General features: G+C 42.8%; 1 long non-coding RNA gene across 2 annotated transcripts; it reads right to left on the bottom strand.

The window, feature by feature from the left end:
* Positions 1-4,272: 4,272 nt before the first annotated feature.
* On the bottom strand, positions 4,273-10,014 carry LOC310675120. 2 transcript variants are annotated; one of them, XR_014509962.1, is made up of 3 exons: positions 9,914-10,014; positions 7,271-7,433; positions 4,273-4,709 (listed from the first exon to the last, which is right to left on the bottom strand). It is a non-coding gene; the product is annotated as an uncharacterized lncRNA (long non-coding RNA). The 2 variants fall into 2 exon arrangements; XR_014509963.1 differs by having other exon boundaries at positions 7,271-7,505; positions 9,914-9,953.
* Between the last annotated feature and the right edge of the window lie 572 nt (positions 10,015-10,586).

Genomic DNA, 10,586 nt, shown 5'->3' with positions numbered 1-10,586 from the left:
ATTGTATATTTCTGCCTAGGATACAGTAGAAAAAAGAAAAAGAAAACAAAGTATTGTTTCTCATCATTTTGATGAATGGATATCATTCAGGTAAAAAAGGATGTGGAAACCCAGTTGCCTCACAGGTACTATTTACTTCATGTTAGAACATAAGAGCCTGCTGGATCAGGCCAAAGGCCCATCTAGTCCAGCTTCCTGTTTTCCCAGTGGCTAAGTGACTAGATGTACAATATGAATCAGTAAGGTGTCAATTACACCTTATATGTTTTCAGGTCCCTTTCTTGGGGACGGAAGTTGCATCACTGAGAAGCTTTCCTGACTCTACAGTGTAATCTGGCCTGCAAGGCTGTTTTTCCTATAGCCAAGCTTATCTGTCCTATGCCTGACATCATTTAGGACATCAGGTGTGGGGCAGGAAAAGCTGGGGCTCTCGGATGAAATGGGGAAAACAGCCATTGACAGCATTCATGCCTTTGTCCCGTCCTCTTTTAAAGCCAAGTTGGTGGCCATCACTGGCTCCTGTGAGAGCAAGTTCCATAGATTAACTACAGTGTGTGAGGGCCAGTGTGGTGTAGTGGTTAAGAGCGGTAGACTCGTAATCTGGTGAACCGGGTTCAATTCCCCGCTCCTCCACATGCTGCTGCTGGGTGACCTTGGGCCAGTCACACTTCTTTGAAGTCTCTCAGCCCCACTCACCTCACAGAGTGTTTGTGGTGGGGAAGGAAGGGGAAGGAGAATGTTAGCTGCTTTGAGACTCCTTCAGGTAGTGATAAAGTGGCATATCAAATCCAGACTCCTCTTCTTCTATGTGAAGAACTTTATTTTCTCTGTCTGGAATCTTCCAGTGTTCAAGTTCATTGAATAGCCTTGTATTATGATTGAGGATGAAAAAAACCTAACTTTATCCACATCCTCCAAGCCTCTGACATGTCCCTGCCGTAACTCACTTTTATTCTAAATTAAAACACCCCCAAAGTTGTTGCCTTTCTTCATAGGGGAGCTGCTCTAGCCTCTTGATCATTTTGTTTGACCTTTACCTTTTCCAATTCTACAATATCCTTTCTGAGATAGGTGACCAGAACAGTACATAAAAATGAACACACAGAGACACACAAAGACAGAACAGAGAGGTAGAACTTATTGCCCTTTCACAACAACTGCACACTGGATCAACGCCATCCTTGAGCTGTCTGCTAGGATCCCAAGGTCAGTCACTGTCAGTTCAGATCACACTAATGTGTGTGTGTGTGTGTGTGAGAGAGAGAGAGAGAGAGAGAGAGGTTTTTTTTTTTTTTTTTTGGTCCAATGTGCCTTAGTAGTGATCAGCAGGGGTGCTCACCTAACCTCTCATCACCGGCTTACTGGGATGGGGAGGGACAAGGCAGGAGGTCGGTCGGTGTGGTGCAAACACAATAGCAGAGCCATTTCACTGCTCCCATTGGTGCGTTTGCACCACACCATCCTCACTGCCATTTCACCCCTCCTAGCAAGGTGCAGTGACTGCAGTGGCAGAAGGTCAGATAAGCACTACTGACCACTACTGGTGTACACTTGCTGACGTTGAACAGCATCTGCCATTTTACTGCCCATTTATGCAGCCTGGAGAGAGATTTAATATTTTGTTGGAAGCCGCCCAAAGTGGCTGGGGAAACCCAGCCAGATGGGCGGGGTAACATCAACATCATCATCATCAACAACATATTATTATTATTATTATTATTATTATTAAGCTTTAACCACTTCTTATGTGTTTCAACCTCTCTGAACAACTGGGCTTAATCAGCAAACTTGGCTACATTACCACTCATTCCTAACTCCATATCATTTATGAATATGTTAAAAAGTACATGTCCCCAAACCAATCCTTGAAGGGCTCCACTTTCTTCATCTCCCAGTTGCAGCCCCCACCCCACCATGACACAAATCTATTCCAAACACTGGGGAAGTTTTGAAAGTAGTTTCTAATGCAGCATGATTCTATTATTATTATTTTTGATGCTATACAGAATTGGCTGTTGGAAGGGAGATAAAAAAGTCAAAGGCAGGGATGGCTCTGCGCATGCCATTAGGCCCACCCAAAGGCTCAGAACACGCCTTACAGTGGGCCTCCTTACAATGGCCAGTATGTTTTAAGATCAGGGTGCAGAAGGCTTTACTAACAAGAAATCTATGCGAATATGATTTTTTCCATGAATGCATTTTAAGGGAAGGCAAAATTATATTGTAATAAATGTCTTTCAAAGTATATTCTGGGCATGAAAATGACTGTGTCCTCCCTTATATCCATGTTCCTTTTGTGTGATTTTATGCCCAAAGCAATGAAGTGAAACTCCACATATTGCTGTTTCCACCTCTCCATCAATATATACTGCCCATGGAGAAAAGCAAGAAGTGAGCGAATTGCAGTAGGTTTGGCGGGGGTGGGGGGGGTAGGGGAGTGGGGATGAGGGAGGCTGACAGTAGTGATTAAAGAAACAAGTTTCTTACAAGCAGACATTCATGTTGCTAAAGGATGTTCATAAATTGTTTCCATGTAACTGAGCAAGTAGGAGACTCTGGAGACGGCGAGAAACAAGAATCCAGGCGATGCAGATATTGTCACTCACACCGCCAGCATCTTTGTGCTTAGTAATAGGGCTATTGGGATAAAATATAATGCACCATTATTGTTCCTGGCTAGCTGAAAGTATTTAGCAGAGCTAGAAGGAGCAGATCAGCATTTTATCAAGGGTACAAGCAGTACCTGCTAGGGTGAGGGGAGTGTTCAAATGCAAGGCACTGCAGCATGTTCTAATTGTAATGTCAAGACAAGTATACTTTTAGGCAATGGGAAAGTGGAACATTCTGTCCTCTTTTGTACATCGCAAATGTTCTTATCTGCAGCCTTGCAGGAGTATTAAAAAAAGAAGTAGTTTGTGATAAATACCATGCCCCTCTCCCCAACTCAAGAAACATTTTCTTCTGTTTGCAAGCGAATTAGCAGAACTACTTCCGCAACAGCTTATCATGACCAGTGGCCAAATTCTTTGTCAGGCAAAAGAAGATGAATGGCTGTTTGATGGCTAGTGAATGTCTCTTTATGAGAGGCGATTGTCACAAGATGGTTTCCTGATATGGAGGCCTCTCTGGAATGTTCTGAACACAGGAAGCTATTAGCTTTCAGAAGATCCCATGTCATGTTTATGGAAGGTCCATTTCTTGAACCAGACCATGATCCCAGAATGCTATGGGCTAAACACAGAGACCAGGCCATCTTGGAACATACAGTAGGCAGGTGTGGCGTGGTAGGGGATTATGGAAGGAAGGACATCAGTTTGCATATAGCTGTAAGCCTATGAAAAGCAGTCTTGAATCTAGGTTTTTATTTTGAAGAGTCTCAGGCCTCTCAGGACAACACCTCTGACTGAGGGAAGAGCTTTGTGTTTGGGAGAGAGAAAAGCAATGAATGGAAGCAGTAGCTTTGGAAAAGACCCCTTAGGGGCTGCCTCTCTGGGAGATCTGAGGTAGCCTGCAGGACAGTGGAATAGCTGCCTGTAGTAAACAGAAATTCTCAAGAATACAAACTGTGCCACATTAAAGATCTGCTCTGCATTGATGGGTAAATGTGTGTGTCCTTGTGTATCATTAAAGGATACTTTGTGGAGTGTATTGTTATGAGTTTGGGCAAGGGCATACCTAGGGACCCTCGCACCCTTGGCAAGGAGCTGTATCCGTGCCACCAAAAAAATTACTTTAACACAATAGCCACATTATTTGTCTAAAAATTACTGCTAAAATGAAATTAACTACTGTTGGTTTAGATGGGAATGCTTTAATTTCATCGATTAAATGCTCCAAGTAATTTAATGGTGCAAATAATAAAGTACATAACTCAGTTATGCACTATAAGCAGTAGATCAATGTACACTATATGCATAAATCAGTAATATCCTATAATACATTGACTTACCTTAACCCTGGATTACTAACCCTGACTAAAACTTACATTACTAACTCATCATATTCTTTTATGACCTTTTTTTAAATACTTATTTTCCTGTTCCTATTTATTTTGAAAAAATTACATGATCTACTTTGGCATAGTATGGAGATGCAGGATTAAAAGAAACATCTGGTCTAATGTGTTTAAACAGTATTTTATTACTTATAAATCTATGTGTATGAACAAGTTAAAATTTCACTTTTCTTGCTTTGACTGAAGCAAATTTGCTATGGCATCTACAATAATCTGTGAAACCACTTCATGTTTGATTGATAATAAGGCAAGGCAGGTCAATTTTTCTTGGTTCACAGTACAACAGAGATAATTCTTTATCAACTTGAGCTTACTAAAGCTGCGTTCGCAAGATGCCACAGTCATTGGTAAGGTTACATAAACTCGAAGTGCAGTCTTGATGTTTGGCTAAATTTCATCCAGAGAGTACTCTTATATACACTTGTTTGATGCAACTCAGTATTCTTCCCCATCTTTGAAGAAGGCAGAACAAAATGTGAAGTCTATTTGTCTGATCAAATCTTGTGCTCCAAAAGCTGTTCCATTGCTATAATTTCTGTGATCTGCCATGTCATGCAGTACTGAAAAAACACAATTTACTGACTTTCAAAAAGCACTAATTGCTCTCTGTTTGGATGACCACCTTGTATCACTGTGACCTTTTAAAGAAACTCCAAGTGTGTCCATTAAAACTCGCTATTTTCCAGTGGAACCACTGAAAAAAATTGAAGAGTTGTTGTACAGTTCCAAAAAAATTACAATCATTGCTCAAACATTTGCAGCCTGGTATCCAACAAGATTTAAACTGTGGGCAGCACAGGGTATGTATCTCACCAAATCATAAACCTGAGATAATCTTGCTTGTTTGCCATTGTATTTTCCAGCCATGCTGCTGCCATTATCATACGCTTGACTATGGCAGCCATTAATTTTCAAACTGTCTGCCTGCAGTTTTAATAAATTATCATTTGAAATGCCCTTTCCTGTTTTTTCATTTGTGTTTACAAAATCATAACCATATAACTTGGCTCATCTGCTCCATCTAAGCACTATTTGGGGTGCAGTTGAAGATGATAGAAAAATATTTTGCTGCTTTAATTTTCCCCAATATCTCTCATCCTTTGCTTCCCCTGCTATCAACTCAATCAACTCATTTTCATTTTTTTTTTTTGGGGGGGGGGAATAACACAGAACTTATTTACTTGCATTCACATAGGTCATGTGAGCTGCTAGCTGAGGGCTTATCAATTCCAAGGTACTGAGGAACAGTGCTTTCTTTTCTGGGGGGACGCAGGGAGACGCATACCCCTAAACATTTTGTGAATCTAAGTTTGGCCTCATTGAGGGGCAGCATTTCAATAGGAATAGGAAAATGAGAGTACCCCTAAACATTTTTTTTGGGGGGGGAGGGAAACATTGCTAAGGAATATACCAGGCTCCCATGAAATTTCCCTCCAATTGCCTCCATGAAGTACCAAGTTGTCTTGGGCACAAAAAATGATAACATTGACAGAAACTTTTAGAATGTTTTGCCATTTCATGTTTTGCCACTAGTCTAGCTGCCGCATTCTGGATTAATTGCAGTTTCCGGATCACCTTCAAAGGTAGCCCCACGTTGTAGTCTTGTAGTCCCAGAACATCTGGAGGGCCGAATTTGCCTATGCCTGCCTTAAACCTTGAAGAATTCTTAAATTGTGCTTTAGATTTTGATTACATAAGGCTGAAAGCCTGCATTCAATTGTGCCTGCTGGAATAATTTGATATGAAGGACTGAAGTTGTTTATATGTGGGGATTTCCTGTTTTGCTTGTTTTATTTTTCTGTTCGTTTTTGCTGGCAAGTGTTGGTTTGGGGGTAAAATATTTTGCGAGGTGTAGAAATCTTTAGTTTTATCCATGATGAAGCAGAGGAAGCTCTCTTATGCTGAGTCAGGTCCACAAGTCCATCAAGTAGTGCAATATTGTTTACATGCACTGGCAGTGGATCTCCAGGGTTCCAAATAGGTAACACTCCCAACCCTGAATGGGGACACCAGGGGAGGAATTAAAACGTCACACTGGAAATTGCTAGATTTTTTTGCTGAAGAGCTTTTCTTGTGGCAATGAGTTTTCCTTAAGCGAACTACAGTCATTTCTTCTGTAGATATTGTGTCAGCCTCTTTTTCTTTTATCTATATTTTTCTCTTCTCGCCCCCACATGTGTCTCACAGTATTTTTATCCATCTCCTGTAAATTCTTCTCCCTTCACATTCAGCTCATACTTATTCTCCTCACCACCACTATGCCAGTTTCTTTCCTCACTCCCTCCTACATTCACTTCTTTCTCCTACAACAGCTTTCCTCTTATTCCTTTTTCAATTCCGTGTCTGTTTGGTTTGTTGTTGCCAAATTCCATACATTTAAGAATCTTAGAGTTGGAAGGGACAATGACCATCATCTAGTCCAACCCCCTTCAATGCAGGGATCTTTCATCTAACCTGGGGCTCAAACCCACAACCCTGAGATTAAGAGAGTCTCATGCTCTACAGACTGAGCTATCCCTCACCTTTTATTTCGCTTTCTAGTTTCCTCCATCACCTCATCCAGCCATTTCCCCTCAGAGGAGGGACACACACAAAGTCAAACCTCGTTGTCCCCCAGCCACTGTTACTTAGCATGGGAGAAGTTGCTGGCGCTGGCATTGGTCTAGCTAAAGGGCTATGGAGTAGCGAGGGGGCAAGTGACAGGCAGCTGAGGAGGCCTTGAGCAAGATGTGGCACTGAGGCCCACCTGAAAGTGGACCAAGGACCACTGGAAGGCCACACTCTTTGAGAAACACTGTTCTAGACCAAAAGAATCATCAATGGCAAAAGTGAACAAGGAGTGGAGTCAGGGTCAAATTTTGCACAGCTAAGAAAGAAAGAAAGAAAGAAAGATTCATTTTTATTACAGAGTTCCTGCTTAATGTCTGGAAATGTTATCTCCTTGTATCACTTATGGTCAATCTGAAAAACTCCCCCAAAGTTTTGGCATTTCACCAATATTCTAATTCCTGGTTGTGTTCGTTAGCACTAAATAAAACTGGAGTAGGTTAAGTGTCTCAGTGAAGGCGCTTGTTGAGAAAGGAAGGTGGTGTCAAAAATGTTGACACGATTTTGTAAAAAGATGCCAGGCATTTAGCAGATTCTGTAATTGGTAGCTCTCTTAGGCTTACATGCAACAACCCGCACACAGAAAGAGGATACTTGCAAAACAGTAAAGACCTAATGGGAAAGAATTTTCAAACCACCTAATAATACCTTTTCTGTTTCCCTGAAATGACAGGCAGGAAGATTGCAGAACATGCCCTGCTATTGATTCAGCTTCTCCTGTGTTGTCAGACTTGATTATCTCAATTTCTCCCAAGGTTTGACTTGATGGAGAAGGAATTTGGCTCATTAATACACGTCTTTCGATCAGGCACTGCGGGGAGCAGGTGGAGAACAGCAAAATCAGCAACACCCAAATGCAGGAGAACTCTGTGTGGTTCTAGAACTAAAATCAAAAAGGTTTATCCATGGAGATGGAGTGCTACAGCTAATCCAGTGATGGACTATTTATTAATAAGTCTGGCTAAGGGAGGAAAAGTGAGGCTTTCCTTCCATCAGGCTTTGAGATAAAGTCAGGGCGGCACGCTGCAGCCTGTCCTTTCTGTGGGCTACACCCTTTATTTAAGCCAGTGACGCTGAAATGTCCTTCATCTCAGGTAAGCTGGGTGTGGCAGATAGAATACTGGCAAGCTTCCATTCACTGCAGCCTTTGAGCAGGGAGAGAACTATGAGTGATCTTGCCTTATTGACATGCCTCATCCTCATAGTCATCAGCAACCTCCCCTTTAATTTTTCAGGCCATCAGAACAGGATGAAATCAGGCAGGGGAAATTCACAATTCCTGAGGCCCTTCCTCCTATAAAGATAGATGTCCATGGTCCACTGGCTATAGTAATGAATGAAGAGTTTACACGCTGTATGAAAACAACATAAATGTCACTGTTCTCTCTTCTTGCAAGCATGCTGCCAAGTTAACGCCACAGATACTTCGTTGTCATCATGAGTGGTATAGTTGTAGACCAGTCCAGGTGTGTGAAAACCAGTCTATCCATCAGTCAACCTCCTTATTATGGTCAATCGTTAGTATTAAAGAGAAAACAAACTTTGCAGAAATATGTAAAATAATACCAAACCAAACAAAATGGAGAACCATGAAAATGAAATTAGTAGGGACTGTATTGTATCATAAAACACCAGGCATAGAAAACAAAATTATAACTCTGCCAAAATCAGTCCCTGGTGAGCTTTACATGCAGCAACACAATATTTAGCCACACTGGAAAATGTGGATGCATTCTGATTTAAAAAGAATTTTTTAAAAGCACGAAATACACCATATCGTCCTGAGAACCTCTGTGAAAAGAGCTCAGTAAAAATCTTACAAAATATCCCAATAAAAGGAGCAAAACATAAGAAAATGAGGTATCAGTTCTACTTTTCCAGATTCGTAGGGACGTGTGGGAAGAAGAGATGTCATAAGGCTCCCCCGCCAGTTTTCCTCAAATGCTGCAGTCAGTCTAGGCAATCGTGTGATTGATGCAGTACTAGTGCAATAACCTTGCATTCTCCTAAGATGTTGTCAAACATCTTTTCTAGGCACATTTGTATACATTTTCACGGTGCATGGCAGCTTAGATGGTCAGATCACTAATAATCAAATGGGACAGATTCTATAGAGCAAGGGAGATGATCATACTCGTAATATGGCTTATTAGAAACAGCCGAAGCTGCCTTAGACCAAGTCCACTGGTTCACCCAGCTCTGTAGTTGTGTACTCTTGACTGGCAGTGGTTTTCGACAGTTTCACGCAGGAGTCCTTTTTAGGCTTACCTGGAGATGCTAGCGATCAAACCCGAGACCTTTTGCATGTAAAGCATGCAATGCATTCTAATTGTAACCTCCTCCCTTTTCATATCCCCTTACCCCTTCTGCTGGTCCCTTTGGCTCAACTTGAAACCACCAACATTTGCTGTACGTTCTACAGGGCAGCTCAAGTCGGGGCGAGTATTGCGTAACCCATCGTTCTGCATTTTTGAGCCAGGTTATTATTTGATATCTGCTCAGCCACCAGATCTTGTCACACTGAGTTAGTAGATTTCCCCTCCTAACAAGGCAGAGGCAAGTCACAATGGCGGCAGATCCTTGCACGGAAAATGTGCCTTCCCTAATCATGTAGAAAGACGACGCTTCCACTTTTAACTGAAAAATGAGGGGTTCAGAACAGTGGCGTAGCGTGGGTTGTCAGCACCCGGGGCAAGGCAAATAATTTGCGCCCCCTAACCCGTGGATTTTAGCACTGATTTTAGCACTGCGAGTGCGAGCGCCCCCCCCCCCCAGATGTTGCGCCCGGTGCAGCCGGCCCCCCCTGCCCCCCACACTACGCCACTGGTTCAGAAGCCATGGGTGTAGCCAGGGGGATGAGAAGCAGGAGGGCAGCAGCCCCCACATCAAGTAAATCAAAAAAAAAAATTTAACTAACTGAGGTTCTTAGATCGTGAAGCTGAGGCTCCAATACTTTGGCCACCTCATGAGAAGAGAAGACTCACTGGAAAAGACCCTGATGTTGGGAAAGATGGAGGGCACAAGGAGAAGGGGACGACAGAGGACGAGATGGTTAGACAGTGTTCTCGAAGCTGCAAACATGAATCTGACCAAACTGCGGGTGGCAGTGGAAGACAGGAGTGCCTGGCGTGCTCTGGTCCATAGGGTCACGAAGAGTCGGACACGACTGAATGACTAAACAACAACAACAACAACAACTGAGGTTCTGACCCCCCCCAACATGAAGCCTTCCCCCCTCCCAACATAAAGCCTGGCTATGCCCATGGAAGACTTTCTTCTGAAGCTGCTTACCTCACCAGGTACTGCCCCTCTCTCCAAGCCCTTTTCTCCAGTCCAGCACTGGAGGAGGGAAGCTCCTGGTGCATGGGCAACTCCATGAGGAAGGGGGCAGGGCACCTGTTCCAGAACCGAGCTACCTGTGACGCGATTGGTCAGTTCCCAGAAGCCACGCCTATTGCTCAGTTGGGTTGCCAGTTGTTTCACTAGAATGTGCCACAACATCATCAAAGTGACCTCAGCAAGCATTTCAATTTCAAATATTCTGATCACTTCTACTCTTAGCTAAGTAATTTTGTTTATTTACCTGATTTACGGGGTGGCTGCCTCCCTGCCCTCGGGCCATGCCAATGCCCAGTGCTAGTGTATGTTGTGGGGCAGGCAAGCTGGCAGACTTAAGAAACTGCAGTGGGACGGCTCTGTACTCCTCACCTGTGTGTCTCATTTGTTTAAAAATATGTACCCTCTTACTTTATGGCTGGGATAAATCTGTGCTTAAAAATGTGGATCACCTGCCCTCTAGTTTGGCCTTGAGAATGCTCTGAAATGCAGTCTGATTCTGACGTTTGGTACCTTAGTTCAATAAAAAACCATTAAATCTCTCTCTGTGTGTGTGTGTTTGAGTGTGTGTGGATTCAGGTGGAAATGGGAAGAAAGCAAACTGTTAATATAACTTTCCTGACTGTAA

Source organism: Podarcis tiliguerta (genome assembly GCF_965153285.1).
Source record: "Podarcis tiliguerta genome assembly, chromosome: 3".
In the NCBI taxonomy this organism is placed as follows: domain Eukaryota; kingdom Metazoa; phylum Chordata; class Lepidosauria; order Squamata; family Lacertidae; genus Podarcis; species Podarcis tiliguerta.
The sequence above is the reverse complement of the archived record's forward strand: the minus strand, read 5'-3'. Positions and strand labels throughout refer to the sequence as shown.